This window comes from Haplochromis burtoni, unplaced genomic scaffold, assembly GCF_018398535.1.
Source record: "Haplochromis burtoni strain Fernald_Lab_line unplaced genomic scaffold, NCSU_Asbu1 Contig_121, whole genome shotgun sequence".
Lineage (NCBI taxonomy): Eukaryota > Metazoa > Chordata > Actinopteri > Cichliformes > Cichlidae > Haplochromis > Haplochromis burtoni.
The window spans coordinates 1,426,123-1,448,349 of NW_024582482.1; positions in this window are offsets into that span (position 1 = coordinate 1,426,123).

Sequence of the window (22,227 nt, forward strand, 5' to 3'; positions counted from 1 at the left end):
CATGAGCATGCTTTGCTTCGACCAAATATAGTTACATTATACAGTGGAACCTTACTTACGAAATGAATTTGTTCCTGAGGGTCTTTTGTAAGTTGAAAATTTTCACAAGTCGAATCACCCATCGTGCCTTTTGAGTGAACGATAGGCTAATTGCTGACTGCAACAACAATACGTGGTTCAAGTGGAACAGCAAAGCGCATTGTGGGCATTGTAGGCATTGTAGGCATTCTGGGCTCAGCCAATCAGAGCCAGCGGATTTCGTTACACGGACATTTTGCCGTAACACAGGCAGAAATATTGCCGTTAAGTGCCTTCGTAACTTGAATTTTTCGTTAAATGGGGTAGTCGTAAGTCGGGGTTCCACTGTACTTGCTTTTTTAAGGCAGTATTATTAGAAGGCATGGCATACATTTTCATTGCTATGCAGATGATACCTAACTTTATTTATCCAGATTGCACACACCAGACTAGACAGAGAGACCATATTTCTTCATATTAGCTTCTTTTTATTAGCTCCCTGTTAAATATAAGATCCATCTTCTCACATGCAAGATCTTGAATAATCAGGCCCTATCTCATTTTAGGTGGTTATTTAGGGCATTATCATTAATCTCTGCCTTTTGTCCACAGTGTGATTACCAAAGCCACCCTACAGATTACCACCCAGTCCTAGTTACACTGTCCCTGACACCTTGCAAACTCCTATTGCTTCAGATTTCACATTCGCTGCAAAAGATGTAGTCCACCTGTGTGTGCCTTCTTCCACTCTGCCCTTCTGCATTTCTTTCCTTACCACAACCTCTGCCCAACACCTCCCTATCACTCCTGGTCCCTTCAGCCTTCATGTCTATTGAAGTCTGCTCCAATCATAACTCTTTCACCCCTCGGGACACTTTCTACCACTTTGTTCAAGTTACTCCAAATTTCTTCTATCTCTTTAAACTGACATCCAACCTGTGGTGCACTCACGATCACCTCCAGTGCTCCTGGTCTTGCTTCTCTTCCACCTGGTCTCTTTCGCACACAGTATATCTGCCTTCTATCTCTCCATCATAAGCCAGCTCTCTCTGTTTACCAGCAATAATACCTACATTTAAAGTCCTTACTCACACCTCCACACTCCTGCCTTTACATGTTTCCCAATGCCTCCTAGCATGCCTTCCTTATTTCCTCTTCTTTGTCATCGACTAACATTAGCACAGTTTTCACGACCACTTGTTGACCAACAGCACCAGAGGCGGTCATTGTTAATGTGATGATCCGCATGCTTGATTTTATGAGTGAAAAAAGTAGCTGCTCCTACTTTTTAACTCACAGTTGAACCTGAATCTTGCTTCAGATTCTCCCAAAAGAAGAAAAAAAAATATGTTTTGAGAGTTTCAAAGCTATTCCAACCTTAAGCTTATATTTAAATGGCTTCATGATCAGCTAACATACTGCATATACACCTAGTGATACTGTTATAGGTTATAGTTTATGCTTCATGTATTTGTTCCTTCGCTTATCTTATCTTATTGTTGTGATAAGGCAAACGTTTGCAGAAACTGCATGTATTATGTCCAGAGGCTGATATTATAATGAATAATGTTTTTTTTTTTAATAACTTTTATGTGGGTGTATTTGATTAAAGACTGAACTGAAAGGGAGAACGTGCACCATTGCTTTGTGCTTTGGAAAGTTTTGTGACGTCTATGACAATAGAGAGCAATCATTACTCAGTGTCAGGAAACATTCTGCAGTACTGTGTTTAAGCTAGTGCTTCAGGGCTTCACACATTGATTTCTCTTTAAGATAAAGGTCTTCAGTTGCAACTCTTATACTCATTTTAATAAACAGCTTTACATGATAGCAGATATACCTATAATAATGCTCGCCTGACTACCACGGGACTCAGAGCCTTTAGTTGTTCTGCCTCAAGACTTTGGATGCACTTCCACCAGGTCTCCGGACCACAAAGTCTCTCGCCACTTTTAAATCACGTCTAAAACCCATCTATTGAAAGATTGCGTACACCTGATCTGTCTTAGTCCATTTTTACATTGCTCAGCTTTTATACTTTCATGCTTTTATGTCAACATTTTATTTTTCCATGTTTTATTATATTGTATTGTTGCTATTGTTCTTGTGCTACTGTAAGGTGACCTTGAGGGTCTTAAAGGCGCATTTAAATAAAATGTATTATTATTATTATTATTATTATTTATTTTTTTAATTATTATTATTATTACCCCACAAGCTTGTGGGGATAGGTTAATTGGAAAATCCAAATTGTCACTAGGTGTGAATGTGCTAATGAATGTGAGTGCGAATGGTTGTATTGGGATAGGCTCCAGCGCCCCCCGCGACCCTGAAAAGGACAAGCGGAAGCGAATGGATGGATTATTATTATTACTATTATTATTATAAGTACTTTCCTTTCATTAGTCTTTGTTTTAAGTGAAACTACAATATGAACATGCAATTTCTCTGAACAGAGCCTGATGGACAAGACCACTGAAGCTTTAAACTGTTTCCAGTATCACATCCTGCATCACAACCATATGAGTGACTGGAAGCACAACACCCCAGAAACAACATTGTGACTGCTTCTCTGGTAAGATCATCAATTTCTTGTTTAGTCTTTCCATATCACCAGGAAATGTGTTTTGTTTTTGTTTTTTTAATCCTTTTGGAAATAAAAATTAATTTTAATTTCTATGTCAGTGTCTGGGTAGGGAAACAATCAAAATTAAATGGAGTTCACATATTTTGTTCACAAAATACATAAAAATTAATTTTTATTACATTCATTCATCCATCCTTAGCAGGGTTACGGGGGGGGGGGGCTAAAGCCTACCCCAGCTACCACAGGGCAAGAGGTGGGGTACTTTGTACAGGTCAACAGTCTGACAACTGGTAAATACATTAATAAATAAATAAATAAATAAATATTTGTTTATTTTTGCTTTGGAAGAATAAACTATGAAAATATATTGATTCTTTTAAGACACTCCACAGATCACAGATCAGCTAAATGCAAAAGTCAGTTACTCAATTTAGTGGCACACCATTCAAAACCTCTAAACCTCTACTTCTTAAAAAAAGTTTGATTCTTTTCTGCTCTAATCAGCTTATGCTTCCTATAAATGGTTGCTGTAGAAATTTTTATGAAAATACGTGACCTTTTCCTTTTCTTATGTGCTTCTTATACGTTGATCCCTTTCTCTCTTGTGTGCAGATTAAACACACTGATACAACATGACAGATTGGATAAAACATACACATTCCATCATACGGTACAGGAAAGAACGAACACAAACACTCCTGCTACATAACAGCCTGGTTCTCTCTACAGGCGCTCATTGTCGCTTTCTATTTTACAACTGCTTGGTTTAATCTTGGCCTTAGGTGCTGAATGTATTAAATCCACCAGAATCACATGCCCTGCTGTTTTTCTGCAACACAAAAGTAGAGGGGCAATTTTCCTTTGTGTAGGCGAGCCATTATAAAAAGAGTGTCAGTCAGACTACTAACTCATACAGGAAAAAAAAAAAAAAAAAAAAAAAAAAAAAAAAATAGGGTTATGAACTTTTTCATATATATATATATATATATATATTATATATATATATATATATATATATATATATATATATATATATATATATATATATATATATGTAAATTTTGTTACCCATATTTCCATAGTTTGCATTCTGAGTGAAAAAAAAGGGCTTTTAGAAACCCAAGAAAGAGGAGGGAGACGAGGAACCATCATGGAAGGACAGGCCCCTGCACGGTATGTACCACCGGCAGATAGAGGAGGTGGCTGATATCCAGAAATCCTACCAGTGGCTGGACAAAGCTGGACTGAAAGACAGCACAGAGGCACTAATCATGGCAGCACAAGAACAAGCTCTGAGTACAAGATCCATAGAGGCTGGGGTCTATCACACCAGGCAAGACCCCAGGTGCAGGCTGTGTAAAGATGCCCCAGAGACAATCCAGCACATAACAGCAGGGTGCAAGATGCTAGCAGGCAAGGCATACATGGAACGCCATAACCAAGTGGCCGGCATAGTGTACAGGAACATCTGTGCCGAGTATAACCTGGAAGTCCCGAGGTCAAAATGGGAGATGCCCCCAAGGGTGGTGGAGAATGACCGAGCTAAGATCCTGTGGGACTTCCAGATACAGACGGACAAAATGGTGGTGGATAACCAACCGGACATAGTGGTGGTAGACAAACAGAAGAAGACGGCCGTAGTGATCGATGTAGCGGTTCCGAATGACAGCAATATCAGGAAGAAGGAACACGAGAAGCTGGAGAAATACCAAGGGCTCAGAGAAGAGCTCGAGAGGATGTGGAGGGTGAAGGTAACGGTGGTCCCCGTGGTAATCGGAGCACTAGGTGCGGTGACTCCCAAGCTAGGCGAGTGGCTCCAGCAGATCCCGGGAATAACATCGGAGATCTCTGTCCAGAAGAGCGCAGTCCTGGGAACAGCTAAGATACTGCGCAGGACCCTCAAGCTCCCAGGCCTCTGGTAGAGGACCCGAGCTTGAAGGATAAACCGCCCGCAGGGGCGTGCTGGGTGTTTTTTATATGTATATATATATGTATATGTATATGTATATGTATATGTATGTATATTACTGTTGAAAAAGTACATCTTCTGAAGATGCCCAACTAGACATAATTTACATTTGTTTGTAACTGGCAAATAAAATACAAACTATTTTCAACATGTTGCACAGCACTCATTGAACTATGTCAGTGTCTGGGTAGGGAAACAATCAAAATTAAATGGATTTCACATGTTTTGTTCACAAAATACATACAGAATAATACATTTGTTGTATTTTATGCTCCAATTGGATATTTTGTTGTAGAGAAAAGTTTTGCATGGTCTTTAAGTCAGTATATTTTGGCATTAAGCCTGACACAACATGCTATCATGAGTGTTTGACTGACAGCTAGAGAAGCTAATTAACATAACTGTGCTCTATCTGGTGCTCTTAACACCAGGGGGTTTAAGGTGATGGAGAGTGTTGTCAGAGTGTTAGTTACCACCTTGGCTTTCAGCACACAAGCTCACACTTCGAGAGCACTATCACCTCATTATCCCCACAGATGTAAGTGCACAACCATGCACAAATACGCACACACACACACACATGCATGCAAACATTGTGCACTTTCCACAGCTGAGGCATATACTGATAGTGTTGTACAAAGAAGTAATGAGAACATTCCTCAAGTCCATAACCTTTAACTAAGAAGCTATGCATTTGTATGTGTGTTTGCTCGTGCGTGTGTACATATGTAAGTCTGTGTGTCCCTAACCACTGCCAGATATCTTGGCAGGTAGAGAATAGGCTGTCAGTCAAAAAGGAAAATAACAACAATTGTTTATGGTTTGCCAGAATATTGAATTTTTAGTGAAACGTTTAAAAGGGACAAAGAACAATTCATTTGTCTTTGTGCTGAATGTGATGAATACAGTTACTACCTCATCAAGTGGACCTATTGCAATATAGCAATTAGTGTCAGATTTAAATTGCTTGGTTGACATGTCATTATCTAGAATAAACAGGTATTTCAACAGGAAAAATTCAGTATCAGTTCAGTCAACAGCAGGTTGTTTTTGTTTCCTTGTCTCCACATTTTCCCTAACTTCAAATTACATCTTTAATAATCAAGCACAAAGCTGATATGTCATTCAGCTGCCATGTGGCTTTGCTATCAAAAAGATTTGCTTGTGATGTGCTGGCTGTGGCTTCCGTAAAACTAGTTTCCCAAATTGCCACCCTTCAGTCATTTTCCTATACCGTTTGTGTCTTACGACCTTGTATCTAGGCCTCGCGAGTGCCTAGCTAGCATGACAACCTTTGTTGTCAAAAACAAAATTCTGGGTACACATTTTCAGTTGTAACCACAATATTTTATGGCAACGCTGTGGCGTCGAGATAGGTGGGATTGAAAGAGATCAAAGTCCCCCTGGGTTACTTCTTATTACATCTGAGAGGGGCTAAAATCCAGTCTTTCATGTTTACAGCGATACAGTTTGCTAAAACAGAGTTTATCTATATGTGCTTTTGCTAACAGATATTCATCTTTATTCTTAATCAAAGATATGATCAAAGTTTAAAACTAATTAATATGATGAATGAGAAATGGAAACTGTAAACTGTGTGTGCATGTGTGCAATTTGATATCACATCAAAGCAGTCCACCGTGTCCATTTCATACTTTGCCTCTTCACAGTGTGAAAGGGACATGCAGAAGTTGCGGCACCAGGAGCGCTATTGATCATGTGCTTTGTCACATGAGTTGAGGTGTGGAAAAGCATGTGGGTCCTTTTTAGCAGATGTTTCAGGTGAAACTTCCTCTGTTTTCTGTTCCACTCTTTTTATTAGACAAAGGTTGCAGTATTATACAAAGAACTTCAGAATCTTCACATTCTGATTCCCTCCCCAACAATTAAACAACAAATAACTGGCAGCCAGCTGCCCAACAAAACATAAAGAAAAATGCAATACACAACCAAACATAAAACCAACAAACACACACACAGTCGTGGGTCTTTCAAAGAAATCCAGGAAGGGTACCACAGTTTATAAAATTTGTTTTTTGACCCACAAAGTGTATAACTTTTTTTTTTCTAAATCCATACAGGACATATCTTTTGCCCATTGCACATGCCAGGGGGGGAGGAAGGTTTTGTCTGGCCAGCAGTAATGAAAAGTTTTGTGCTCTGAGTCTGGAGTTGGGCAACTTCAGATTTTGGGACCACACCAAACATAGCACAGAGTTGCTCTGGTTTAATTTAATGCCACAGAACTTCAGACATGGAAAAGAGAGTTCCAAAAGTTGGTCAACGAAGGACAGGACCAGTACGAAACAATGTACCAGGCGCACCTCCACACCTTCTACAGGTTGGGTCCATCTCTCGGTGTATACGCATCAGCATTAGCCATGGACCAATGCCCCTGATGAACTATGTTAAACTGAATGAATGTGTGTCGAGCACACATTGATATATTGTGAACTTGGCCGAGGATAGAGTTCCACATTCATCCGTGATATGAAAGTTAAGGTCTTGTTCCCATTTAGATTTGATGGCAGCTACTGAAGAACACTGTAAGTTGAAAATTAAACTGTACAAGGCTTATATTATGCCCCTAGAGATTGGATTGATCAAAAAAAATCATCTACCGGATTGTCTGGAGGTTTTGGGGAGAATTGTGCTGACATAGTCTGAACATAGTGTCTGACCTGTGAAAAACAAAAAGAATTGAGCAGCAGCAATGCCAAATTTGGTAGATAATTGAAAAAAACTTGCAAATTGTCCTTCTATGTCTAACTCTGCAAAAGATTTTAGACCCTTTCTATGCCACATGTGAAAAACACTATCTATCACTGAAGGAACTAATAGGTGGTTTGCTGCAATTGGGCATTGAAGTGAGAAAGCCCGGAGACCAAGACTCTTCCGAAACTGAGAACAGATTCTAAGAGACTGTTGGACTATTTTATTATTACTAAGGCAATGCCAGAGAGAGTGATAAGCCCAAAGTTGCAGACCCTTGGGGCTTAGTTTTCCAAACCACTAAATTGAACCCAGTCATATTCCAAGAGCACTGATCTAAAGGGAAGCTGCCACTCAGATGCTCAGCTTTGTTCAGAGTAGGGAGGGTAGACATTCAGACTGTATACTGGGGTGGCTGTAGCTCAGGTGGCAGAGCAGGTCAGCCACTAATCAGAAGGTCGGTGGTTCGATCCCAGGCTGCCTCCTGGCCGCGTGCAAGATACTAACCCCGTGTTTGCCTACTGGTGGTGGTCAGAGGGCCCGGTGGCGCCTGTGTCCGGCAGCCTCGCCTCTGTCAGTGCGCCCCAGGGCAGCTGTGGCTACAATGTAGCTTGTGAATGGGTGAATGACTGAATGTAGTGTAAAGCGCTTTGGGGTCCTTAGGGACTGAGTAAAGCGCTATACAAATGCAGGCCATTTACCATATATACGCAGTTATGAGCCGGCGTGTCCCCATCATCTGGTGTCCTTCACAGTGCTCAGTGTCTTTCTATGTAACCATGGCGCTTTTGGTTTCCCATGTGTACACACCATTATTTTCCTTTCCCTTTATCAAAGGAGTAAACCTGAACACTGCACTCCACGACAAAAATATCCAGTTTGTTGCCTTTGGTTGAGCATTTTTTATTTTCTTTAGCTCTTTGTTGTGTGCTTCAAATTTCTCAAGGTTAGAAGTTGTGCTGGATCACTTTGGTATTTCTTCGTGTGTCAATGCAGTGCTGCAAAAACATTTCATGGGATTTTCTCTTTAGGCTGTACTACCTCCCCTCACAGCAGGAGAGCTACAACTTATTTATATGCTGCTGTGATCTATCAGTTATTTAATTTATATGATCGACATAACAACCTTTTGTAGGCTGAGACGGCCAAGAGAAACAGTATCTAAACTTGTGAGAGACCCTCAATTTCTTTAATTAATCATCTAAAAACCAAAACTAAAGTTGTACTGTTGCTGTAGTTTTGTTGCAGCTTGGAAGGCAGTTTGACACTGAATTTTATTAGTTATATTAGCTAATATTAGACACACAGAAAGTCTGCTGTAATGCATTGTCATGTGAAATTTCTGTTGCTTATATATATATCATCTTAATAAATGTGGGATTGTGTCAGCTGGATCACTATTCTAGTAATTAATTTCTCTTCCATACTTACATAGATGTGTCAGTTCCTTTGAAAGGTGCAGAAATAGTTTTGTAAAGTTTTTAACCTGTAAAACTCTCTTTGATGGATTTGAACCCAAAGCATATTTTTGTTTCGAACTCTGCTTGTTCCTAAAACAAACCAAACTGAAAAGTAAATGTAACAATGAAAGGAAAAAATATACCAGGTGAGACACAAACTCCTGTTAACAATCATGTTATTGAGTCACTCCCATATTTCCTACAAGTATTTAAAAAAAAACCTTGAAATGGAAATATGCATCATACATGCATTTTCAAGAGTGCTCTATCAGAAAGAAAGAATAAAGACAATTTTTGTTTTAATTAAATGGTTTAAATGTCTCTAAGATGCGACGTGAGTGCCTTTGTGTGCGCACAGAGTTTTGTTTGTAAATATACAGAGTTTTATGTCTCAAGTTTATTTATTTTTTGGAATAATTTGCTACTTGAAAATAAATCAAATATAGACTTGGATGGCCACAGCAGATACATTTGGTTCAGGCCGAAGGTTGCTTTTTAGGAGGAGACGCTCATATTAACTGTAAAGTAAGTTCTTCAAAAATGTTATGGTTCAAGTTTTCTTCAGAGCTTCAGGGACTCAGCAGCTTGCAGTCATTGATTCAACTTTACATTTTAAATCATATCAAAGAGTGCTTGAACATAAAATAAGGCCATCTGTTGGAAAGCTGAAGAAGCAGACCTTCCAAAAAGGATAACGATCTTTTTGCACACTGGGAATGGTTTAAAAAGAAAACATGGAAAGTCTGAACAAAGGAATATTTTTTAGCACAAAGCTAAATTGATGCACACAATTTTCTCCAAGTACTGAATTAATCTTTTAATCACTCACTGATCAAAGTGTGCACAGCCTTACTGTTAGTGTGAAAACACCCAAACAGAACATTCCCAGATCATCTGCTCTTTTAAGTGTTCCTTTCAAGTGGCATAATGGCATATTTGCAATATGAATATCTAACGAAAAAGCACAAGGCACATTAATCTTGAATATATCAATCATGGTAACAGATCTCACAAGTATCACAGGCTTGCTTGCAGAGATTATCTCTGTCCTTACTAGACGATTAATCTGTTTCTGCTGTGTGACGACAATCCAACAAAAGCTCTTTTTTTGAAGAGAATGCTCACAGCATGAAGATAAATAAAACTGAAAGGATCTCCAGCTGTATTATCACAGAAGTTTCTTTAGTGCATTTATTTCAAAGTCTTGAACTTCAGTGGCGTTTTCCAAAGCAAGAGACCGCCGAGTCTTGCTGGGCTGTCTCTCACACTCACACTGTGATTTGTAAAGGCAATTTGACTTTGCTCACCAACTTGTTCCCACTCAGTGACCGAAGGCACATAGCAGTGACAGAATATTTATTTGTGATTTGTTCTGTTTTAAAAGAGAAAAAACTGACATGTTTTGTTTAATATCCCATTATGTGCTGGCAGACTAGTATTTCAAGTATTTTTGCGATGGTACGAACAAATGTCTGCATGTTTTATAATAAAACTCAGACTTTTATTTACACCATGCACAGACTGAAGAATGATTGTTTGTAAAGCTATAAATGTGTAGATGGGTCTCGTAGAGTCTTGTTTGTTAAGAATTTGTTTTATTGCATTTACTTCAGCAGGAATCACTTCAAAATCAGTAAAATACAAAAATGTATGTTTTGTATCCTCTCTGTTAAGATATTTTAAAGTGTTAGCAGGATACGACAGATTTGCATGAAATAAAACAAAGCTTTTAAACACGTAGTACATTTTGTTAAAGGTTGCATTTAACCTATACCATCATCAACCATATTTAAATATTTTTAGGTCCCTTAATCTAATTTCTGCTTTCAAGTGATCTCAGAGTATTACAGGCATGTACTTTTTGCTAAATCGATTGATGGTGATCAGGTCCTTCACTGCAGGATCAATAAACCTGTGGGGCATTATCTAACTTGCAAAATTATTTCTTTTTATGTCAAAACACTAACAAATATTGTACAGATTGTAAAGAAGGGTTTCTACAGAATTCTAAAAGAATAAATAATAAATACAATATACTGTTTATACCATGGCTTTGGCTCAGTGCTTGATGGTCATTAATAACTAAGTCATTATCCATCTGACCAATGAGTAAAGAGTAAAGTGGATTTCTCATTGTCTTTGTAGCAGCAGAGATTTCCATCAGATTTTACATTTTAGTTAACTAAAATGTTTTTATTTACATTTAATTTTAGTTTTAGTTAACTATAATACCTATGGTACACAGTTTGGACACAATGATTGCTGTGAATTTTTTTTTTATTCGAAAAATACTCTGTCGACCCATACTTAGACCATTTTTTTCAGACATTAACATCTGAAACCATGTTTGAACAAGTATATCTCAAAAACTGTTAAATAACTTCCGAAAAATATAATTATATTACACAATGGTATAAATAAAAGCATGAAGAATAGTGTTTACAATAAATTCCTCAGTCACAAAGCTGAGCAAAATGTCCCCCCACCTTTTTTAACTAACCAATATGTAAACATGTTGTGACACACGTCAGGCACAGATACACGCACACACACGTCTTTAGCCTCAGATGCACGTTTATTGTGAAAATGCATACAATGACAGCTGAACACCGTTTGACAGCGGTTGGTTTCCCCAGCTCCTCCCCCTTCGCTCCTCTCCACCTCACTATATAAAGGGAAGGAAAAACCACCATCAGTCCCAAAATCACGATCAGCTGTTATTACCAGCACCGCCCCGTTGAGCTCACTGCCCCACTCCTCCCCTGCAGCCGCGCCCCGGACCACACCTCCGCCACACATGTCTTGATCAGTCTGTCTTTCTTTCCTGAGCTACAGCCACCCAAGCCTGGTTGCTTCATGATAAGCCACTGGTTTGTCGTGAAGCAGCCTCTGTGCAACCAAAAAGTGACAGGTTCCATTTTGGGAGGCAACATGTCTCCAAACAATCACGGTCCAAATTGCAATCACTCTCAGACAGATTTGCAATGGTTTGCAAAAAATTGTAACCTAATTTATACACGCACATTGTTGCAATCAACCTGAGCCAGAGAAACTAAGATTTTGACCCACTCACTGCTGCTTTTGTTTGCTCTGCTTTTAATGCGTGAGACATAATTTTAGTGCAGGGCTTGACACAGTACTAGATAGATGATTATAAGTCAACGCGTAGCAATCAATATTAGAAAGTTGATGGGATTTTACATGGAGAGCTGAGAAACCTGATAGTCCATGTATGACTCAAATCTCCTCACCCTCTAAACTGAGAATCTATATTACCTGCAAGATTTGAGTTACTGCGCACAAAAAGACACCACCGCGATAACTCCTAAACCAACTATTCATCATAAGTGTTTATTGATATTTGTATTTTCAGATTCATTTTCTGTCAGAGTCCACTTCACATTTTACAAAAAACAACACAAAAAACAAACACAGAGAAAAAAAACCACGCAATTCATTAATTTCAAACACAGAGTTTGGGATCTTCGTGCCGTGAATGGTTTAAAAGCAGTGTGAAGTCTTTGTAAATTCAGATCACATTTAACCCAGACTTCCACTAGGACGTTTTGGGAGTCTTTATCATTTTACCTGTGTCCTTGGTATGCGTTTAATGTCCAAGAGTGTTGCAGTCATTACCATTTCAGTGTTTGTTTGTTTTTTGTTCTCACAGGGCTCATAGTGACACTTCAAGTCAAAGAGAAATATTGTCAAGTAATTACCCGCTGCTGCTTACATGCTCACACACAAACGCAGACTTTGATTACAGCCACTATCTGCCTTGTTTTAACTGAGCTGTGCTTGCTGGTTAACAAATACTTTATCTCCACCTCACTCCCCCCAGCCAGGCCGCCTTGTTATAGTCAAACATTTTTCTTCTTCCAAGTCTCTGTGTGCATCAGTCTCTGACAGACATGCATGGCGTAGCTGTAAAATTAATTGCACTCTCCTTAAAACAAACTGCGAGTCACACAAAATGCAAATCAAAACAATTTAAAAATGAAAGCCTCAAAGTTTACATTTAAAATAGCATGAAAGTGCATCTTCTGATACGAGAGGCTAAGGCAATTTCCTTTTTTTCATTTTTCATTTGTTTTTAAATGCAAAAGGATATTTTTAAAGGTTAACATAAAAGGTTGTCTCACATTCAGAAATACGGTGCCCATTGTATTCAGACGTATGATTAGCCACTATAATACAATACAATAACTGGTTCTGTTTTGATCCCAATTTCAATTTGGTAAAATACCCGGTTTTGTCGATCTTAGGAGCAAACAAACGTCTGATTCTTTTTTCTTTGTTTTATATATCAAAACCATATTACACAAATCATTCCGGTAGACAGCTTGTCAGTGTCAGCTACCCTTGTCAGCTGGCTGATTACTTTATTTGTGCCTAATAATGTTCTCTTCTGGGCAAGCTGAAATAATAATTCAAACTGGGATTTGAGTCTCAGTTGACTTTGTTGGTATATTTTATTGATTTTCATATTTGACTAGGATTCCTTGCTGGGGTCTAATGACCGCCAGATAATCAGCTGACCAAAGGAGGAGATAGAAACCACTGACATCAACACATATCTGGACTGAAAGACAGCACAGAAGCACTAATCATGGCAGCACAGGAACAAGCTCTAAGCACAAGATCGATAGAGGCTGGAGTGATAGATGTGGCTATACCAACTGATGGCAACATCGGGAAGCCGGATATTGAGAAGATCAAGAAATACCAAGGGCTGAGAGAGGAGCTTGAGAAGGTGTGGAGGATGAAGGTAACAGTGGACCCTGTGGCAGTCGGAGCACTCTGGGCAATAACATGCCAAACAGGGCGAGAGGCTCCAGCCAATCCCAAGAACAACAGCTGAGATGTCTGTCCAGAAGAGTGCAGTCTGTCACGATCCTGGGTCTTATGACCCAGCGTTTTGAGTTTTAGTTTATTTGGATGTTTATAGTATATGGTTAAGCTCATTAGGTTTTCTAGTTCATTTCTTATTAGATTCCCCTTGTGTCTTCCAATCCCTGTTAAGTCGCCCTTGCCCTTAATGTGTTTCACATCTGTTATGTTGTCAAGTTCATGTAGTCATGTCTGCGTTTCATTAGGTTTCCTATTTTATTTTCTAAGAGGTTCTGTGTTTTGTTTTATGGCATTATGTCCACGTTCTGTCCCATGTGCCTATGTTCTGTCTCCCCAGTTGCTGTTAAGTTTACATGTTTAGAGTTCAGTCAGTGTTTCCTGTTTTACTTTGAAGGTCCGTGTCTCATGTCAGCGTTTCTAGTTTTGCTTCCATTGTCTCGTCCAGCCTGATTACTCCCAGCTGTGCTCTCCTTCTGTGTCTCATTCCCTCGTTATCCCTCAGTGTATATAAGCCCTGTGTTTCTCTTTGTCAGTGTTGTAGTTGCCCTCATGGCTGTGTTTCCCTGTGTGTTAGTTATCCATGTCTTAGTTTAGTTTAGTTATAGTTATAGTTTTCGTGCCATTCTGCAATAAAGCAGCTTTTTGAGTTTAATTCCTGTGTGGTGAGTTTTGCGTTTGGGTCCTTCTCCTGCCTGCACACAGCCGAAACATGACACAGTCTTAGGAACAGCAGATACTGCGCAGGACCCTCAAGCTCCCAGGCCTCTGGTAGAGGACCTGAGCTTTTTTTTTGGTTTGGTAATTGACAATCTGACGATTGAGATTTGTGATTACTGTTATGAAAAAAAGCATTGACGCTTTCAGGAAACATGTAATTGATAACAATTTGCATTCTGAGTTAGTCAAGGTTAGCAAAAGGTAGTGATTTAAATGTTGATAAAACTTGTGCTTCAAATGTTCAGTTGTTTCAGTTTTTGATTAAGACCATCACCACCATCATCATCAAAAACACAATTTAGTCTCTGCAAGAAGATATTGTGAAAAACAAATGAAATACATTGTAACATTTCTAACACATTTATAATAAACAGTTTGCAACAAATATGCTAATTCAAACCCATTATGTTGATAAAAATCATAATTTGTAATCTTTTGTTTGTTGCTAAACATATTTGCTTATTCATATTAATGCACATGGATGTGCTTTAATTCATTAAGCAGCATTGATGGGATTCTATTTTAAATGGCAGCACTAAATCTATTATTTTCTTTACAAATTTAATTCACAATATTTTTCTCTTTCCATCACACGACTATTCTATTCATGGCTACACTGCCTGTCACATAATAAGTTTCTCGAGTCTTGCAACCCCATCTGCAATCTTTGATTATTGAATATTAAATTATCTTTCCTTCTGTTTGTCTGTTCTGAACTGCTTTTCTTGATGTGCTGTATTAAAAATCGTATGTGGATAAATATTTAAAAATGCTAAAACTGGCAGCCATTCGGTTTCTGTTGTTATTCATCAGTCTAAATAGAAAGGCTATATGAAGTTCATGCGCATAAAATACCAGCAGAAGAAGAATATTATTAGAATAGAAGAGAACATAAGAATAGTTTACTTTACAAATCTATTTTCCGTTGCTTCTCTTGCACATAAATACACAGATTGTGTTTTGGGATACGTGAGCTTCCAAAATCTGGGTGACCTACAATTCAGTGCTGTGCCTGATGCATCTTGTGAAACCAGATTGAAGCCGTTTCTGTGCTGCTGGTGATACACTAGTTTGGACTTCATTATGCATGGTTGGAGGTGGTTTACAATACTAAAAAAAAGAGAGAAAAAAAAAGGAAAAACAGATTTATATTTAAGATGTATAATAATAATAATAATAATAATAATAATAATAATAATAATAACAATTTATCAGTTTGTACTTTTAACACAATTATATTTTTGACTGATGAGCTAATTATTGCACCATTATTTAAACATTTGCTATTGTCACATTATGATTACTAGCTGAATTTGTTTATATGATGGGATGCTTCCCATCTTGGCAATCATTACTCACTGCCAACACCAGCTTCTTTGAATTGTAAATTAAAACAGACAAATACTAGACGGGGACATAATGAAAAATGTGAACAGAAACAGAAAAGGCACGAGTGAGAAGAACGCTGAAAAGGTCTGAAGAGAGGCAGTGGAAAGTGACAGGTGGAGGTACAGGTGATGGAGATGGAAACGGGGAAAAAAAGGAGAAGGCAGATTCAGTAAGAGTGATGGCACTGTGAGGGGAGGCGGGGTTACTAGCCAATAGGAGGAGGGGATGAGGCTAGAGCAAACTACTCTGCAGCTGGAAAAACAGTAATAAGCCGTTCTTCACCTCACAGCAGTGCTTTTGTGTAACTGCTGGTCACCTTTATTAGTGCTCTGAGTAATAATTGAGATGAATGAGTCATCTCAAAGCCTAAGATTTCATGTGTTCTTGTCACAGTTCTGGGTCAGTTTCTACCCAGTATTTTGAGTTTATTATGTTTTGGTTTAATTTTGCATCAGAGATTGTTTTCTTGTTCTCTTGTTGTGTTAATGATGATGATGATGTTTATTATTAGAGTTTCATGTTTCTGTTTATTTGTGTTTAGGATTTGTTCTTCGGTTGTGTCTGCTTAGTATAGGTCTTGTTCCATATGTCATTTTCTGTCTGTCTCTCAGTGTCGAGTCTGCGTCTTAGTGTGATGGTTTCTTGTTCCTGGTTTCTTGTTCCTGTTTTATTGTGAAGGTCTGCGTCTCATGTGAGTGTGTTCAGTTTTACCTCTTGTCTCGTCTCGTTAATGACTCCCAGCTGTGTCCCCCACCTCTGTGTAATCTCCCTGTGTTTCTCTTAAGTCGTGTCTTCTGTATTTGTAGCTGCTGGTCCGTCTGTGTAGCCACCATGTTTCATTCGTGTGTTCCCTGCTGTCATCATCAAGTACCATCGTCTTCCTTCCTTTATGTTCAGGTTTGTGTTCTTGTTCATGCTCAGTAGTTTAGTTGTCCCAGTATAGTTTAGTTCTCCGTTTTGCTGTTTGCCTCTCTATATTTCGTGTTCAATAAATCACCTTCACACCTTCACGACTGCGTGCGTTTGGATCCTCCTCTACCTTTTCCACACGGCTCTTCTCACTCGCCGTGGCAGTTCTCATATCTACCCAAATATGAAGAAAGTGTCTCAAACCTCTATTTATAAGATTATGAATATGAAATCATGTGTTTTGATTTTGTATTGCTAAAGACTTACTACTTATTTAATAATAATGGATTGCATTTATATGGCGCTGTACAATTCCACTATTCATTCACTCTCACATTCACACACTGGTGGAGGCTACAGTTGTAGCTACAGCGGCCCGGGGGCAGGCTGACAGAAGCGAGGCTGCCGTATCACACCATCGGCCCCTCTGGCCATTACCAGTAGGCGGTAGGTGAAGTGTCTTGCCCAAGGACGCAACGACCGAGACTGTCCAAGCCGGGGCTCGAACCGGCAACCTTCCGGTTACAAGACGGACTGCCAACTCTTTGAGCCACCATTGCCACGATCGCCCTATTTCAGCCTTAGTCACATTTAAATACATGCTCATTGGCAGTGGTGTTAAAGACCACAATTTCATTTATTACGTGCTACTTGATAACTCCATTAAATCAGGTTTGCCAGTAGTCTAGAACTTTCTTGCTGTCTGTCTATTCATCATGATAGAAATTTCTTGTTCTCTCCTTCTCTTTACCACACATTTTCTCATTTTTACTCTTTTGCAGCTTCAAAAATGTATTTGCACAAGTGTCTTACAATTAACAAGCATGTAAATGTGTTCTGCAAGTATTTTCATGCTTTTTAAAAATAAAATGTTTAATTAAACCAACAACTAATTAAACGCTAAATTTCCATCGTAACAATCTGCTGTTACAGGCCAGGCTGAGTGTGAAAACAATGTCTAGATTTCCTCTAAATGATGTTCCTTGCACACTGAGCTGACAACAGTAATCATTTATGAAGAATGCAAGGAAATCCCCCCAGCTATTTCATCTGAAATGGTTGGGTCCCCCAGTTATTTAATCCTGCTGTCCCATATTGCCGGACCCCGTGATTCGTTATGTGACATCTGCTACACTACACACCATCTCTCACTATGTATTCTCCTCATCTCCAGAGAATATCTTTTTGTCACTTCCTTCCTGCAGCCAACCTTTTCATCCTTTCCAAACACGTCTTTGCCTCACCCACTCTGTCGTATTTTTTTTTCATTTTGTCTCTCTCTTTCATCTTTGACCCTTTCTCTTCATTGGGTCATTGATCTTTCTGCCTCTCACCTTGCTCTCTGCTGAGCTCTGTACTTCCAAACTCCTCCACCTCGCTTCTTTCCCTTGCTTGACCTTTCTTATCTGTTTTTTTTTTTTTTGCCTTAGCCTCAGGTTCATTAAAGAATATCCAAAACTTGTCGTCTCTGTCTGCGTCTGGCCTCTGTGTCCTTCCTTTTCTCTCTGTCTATGTCTCTCTCTGCCCTACAGATCATCCAGTTTGTCCGTCTGCCAGGTTCTACTAAACCCTTGCCAGTCAGGTGGGATTCACAGATAAAGAACCCATGAGAGCATGTGGGTGTGCTCTAAAGAGTGTGTGTGTGTGTGTGTGTGTGTGTGTATTCGTAGGTCTACTCAGTTGTGTGTGTGTGTGTGTGTGCCTTTGTGTCTATGTTTTGTTTTGCTTTCTGTTTGCATCTGTGAATATGTGTGTCTGTGTGTGTAAGAGAGAACACTGTGAGAGAGAGCTTTGATACCACAGCATTTCTCTCCTGGAGGCATTTGCAACCTTCTTCCAATCTCTCTGTTTATCAAGCTAAGATGCTCAGCGAGAGGCTGCTGAGGCAACTAGATAACCCTCCACACAATTCCCCCCAACCACCACACACACACACACACACACACACACACACACACACACACACACACACACACACACACACACACACACACACACACACACACACACCATTCTTCTTGCAACCCTCTCAACACAAGCCCAACAACATACAGAGAAGCACAAAAGGGCAGGCACAAAACCACAAACACCCATGTCTCTTCACCTATACACACTCCTTCCAACACAGAGTGCTGCAGCATCCTGAGGCAGTGTGGCAAGTACGCACGGAGGCTTAAGATGCAAAAGGTAAGGTGAAAAAAGAAGAGGAGACATTATACCAGAGTCTATCAGCAGATAGCCACCCTCCCTTTGCTTGTCATTCAAATACTGTCTTACAGAAGTCTGTTTTCTCTCAGACTCTCACACTTTCTGCTGCCAAACTGGGTTTGTGCCTCAGATTATGAAGTGAAACAGCTGCCAAAAATTCTGCAGAATTGGCTTCTAATCAGAAAAACAACAAAAAAATCCAACAAAAAACAAACAAACATGATTTTCTGTTTCAAAAGATGCTCATTTCTGACAAATTTAAGGAGGAATATCTGCAGAATCCTTGGAGAAGAACTGCTGTGTCTGTATGTCCGAAAGCAAAATATCACATTTGGAAATAACAAGTGCAACTTTGCAGACTTTTCCAGTAAAAATTGGACTTAAAATGAGTCCTAACAGTCCTCTGATTAACTAGTACTGTTTCTGTGTGCCCATCACTTTTTGACAAGAAAAATCATAAAAAAAAAAAAACCTGGGAAAATTTCCAGAAATGAATTTCAGTGTACTGGACATTTGGTTGTGATATGTAATATTATGGCAATCAAATCTACAATGCAAAGCCACATTTTTTATTTGGTGTTTTTTGCCTCTGGTCAGGATAGTATCTTCATTTTATTCTAACAGAAAAGTAAGTAAAGTGAAGTTATTTGCAAAAAACTGAACAATAATTTTAACTTGGCTGCGTAGGTGTATACAGAGATAGAATGAAGTATTCTTGAGTGTGAGTGCATAGCCTGTTTGTGTTTGTTCCCTGCAATAATGTCATTTATCTATTAAAATGTATTTTTCTTCTAAAGTTTAATAAAAAAAAGTTTATTGATGGCCGACTATTCTCTGTAACTGCCCCTACTGTTCATATGCTAATGGAAACATAATTCTAGGTACTCCAGTTCTTGGTCAGAAATATGAATAATAACTTTCCCATACTAGTAGAGTAGCTATATTAATAATATTTGCTCTCTTTGCTTTAGTGAATGGGGAGAAACACAGTGAAACAAAGATGAATAAGTATGATTTATGAGGGGAAATAAACAAGACTGATTTCCTTCTCCTAATCTGTATTTCATTAAAATGCAACTTGGATCGTTTTCTGTTGTTAATTGTAAAGATTTGCCTGACGTATGGTGTCGGCATTTTTATCCCCTGCAGGTGAGAATGGCTAAACAATGTGTGACAAGAACTGCTGGCTTCCAGGATGAATATCCTACATTTTTAGTAGCAGTAGGTACTCTTTTTTTTTTAACCAGTAGGTGAGTGGGACCTTTCACTGTGGAATTTGGATGTCAATGAATTTCCTCAGGGTATGTCATTTCCTCACATAGTCTACATACATGTAGGTTTAGTAAATCTCAAGCTGTCAGGTGTGAAAGTAAGTGAATGGTTGTCAGTGTGTTGCCCCAGTGACAGACAGATACCATGTCCATCATGCATCCTACTACAAGTCCAGCACATTTTTGGCTGAAAAAAAGCAGAATAATGGATGGAAATCTTGGAAGTAGTGTTCTCAGGCCTGTCCAATAATCAATAATAATATTTTTTTGTTGGTATGTGGTGTTATTTTGTAAGATCTGTCTTTTAAACATAGCTCACACCCCTATGGAAATCCATTCTAACGGTTTTATTGCAGACTGTGGGGGGAAACAGCTAGTCAAACTCCAGCTCAGGCGAAGATCCACAAACTAGTACAGCATATGACAGGTGCACTGATGCCACAAACGTAAACTATGCCCGAGGTAGGCAAATGTTGGGGAGTGGGAGCGGCGTTTTTGAAAGTCAGTGTTGATTTTCTTTTTTGTCTCCAACATGCTGCTCTATCCCACAAGCATGTTGAGTTGAGATTTAACAATAGCAGATCTTCATCTTATCATGAGTTGAAATTTGACAGTTTTTATTTATTTATTTGTTGCCACAAACAGTCAAAGGAGGAGCTCCCTGACTGACTTTCTGAGTGCACACATTGGCTGTGTGTGTGTATATGTAAAAAAATGACTTGTTTGTTGTGTGAGAAAGCTCCTAAAGTGAAGCGAATTTTCTAACTTTACTGTATATGTACACCAGTGGCATGTAGTTTAACAGTTTAACAAAATAAACTGGACCAGAATGAAACTTACAGCCTGTACTGTTGATCTGCACTCTACCAGGATTTATTTCTGGCTGATAAATTGTAAAATAATATTGCTTGTGTTGCTAAATAAATAAATAAATATGTAATAAATATGTATGATATTTTGGAAAAGCAACAAACACCATGAAAACACTTTCTTACACGTAAAACTGTACCACTGGAAAATTGTTAACAATCACAAGTAAAAATAGATATTTTGCAGAAAAGATTTTCCTCATCAGCACTAAAAGGATTAATATTACTGCTACGTATGTTTAAGGTTGAGCTCCCTTTAACTACTTAAGATTCTCAAGCTCAATGTGCTTAACAAAGTAAACATTCTTTATACATTTAAATATTCTGTTAAAGTACAGTTATTACAAATATTCAGCCAATTATCGTTGCTATCGATATTGCTTATAGGGCTTTGGAGTTGACGTTATGCCGTGATGCATTGTGGGAGCGTGGCACCATCTTAGCAGGCTACGAATCAAAACAAACACTCTGTGTTGGAAGGAAGATTGCTATGAAGCATACTTAAAAGCAGCTCAAAAGAAAAAGGACGTTATAGAGACAGATTGCGTCCAGATGCAAAGAGACAGTACTTGCAAAAAATAGCGTGCATTGGAAATGTGGACCCATATGAAATACGGCCGTGGAGTAGAAACCCTGAAGACGAACTGCTATTGACTTAGCCTGATATATTCTCGTACCTGTGCAGTCACCGCATACACGGCTAACCAATTTCGCAATTATAAATCTCTGGAGGTGCACATCCAATTCATTAATGGTTGGGTACAAGATTTGGCGATTTTTAGACTCCACGTCGTGAATTCGCCATCATTCAAACAAAGGTAAATCAGCTTGAGTACAGCGAGTAAAATGCGTTTGATTTCCCTCCGAACATTCAGATTAGTGCAGCATAAATTCATGCATGAGGGGAAATTACAGTGAGAACATGTGGAAGCTCTGTTAGAGGGATAACATAGTGAGTTTAGTGCATTGATGTGACATTGTCATGAAGCACTTAGTCATTCTCTATGGTTAAACAAATTGCTCTAATTAATTCATATTTATTATAAATATTCCTAATTACACACCTTGCTTCTGTGTTTATGTCCTCTGTCACTAAAAATACATTCTGTTTTGGTTTTATACATTGATTAATGACGTGCAGAATCTCCTAATCATATTAAGTGATTCATAATTGTCACTTAAAGTCGAACTTTATGCTTTCATTACTTCATTACTTTTTTGCTTGCATTACATACTTTAGGTTCATTTTTTGCTGACAGATTAAAAA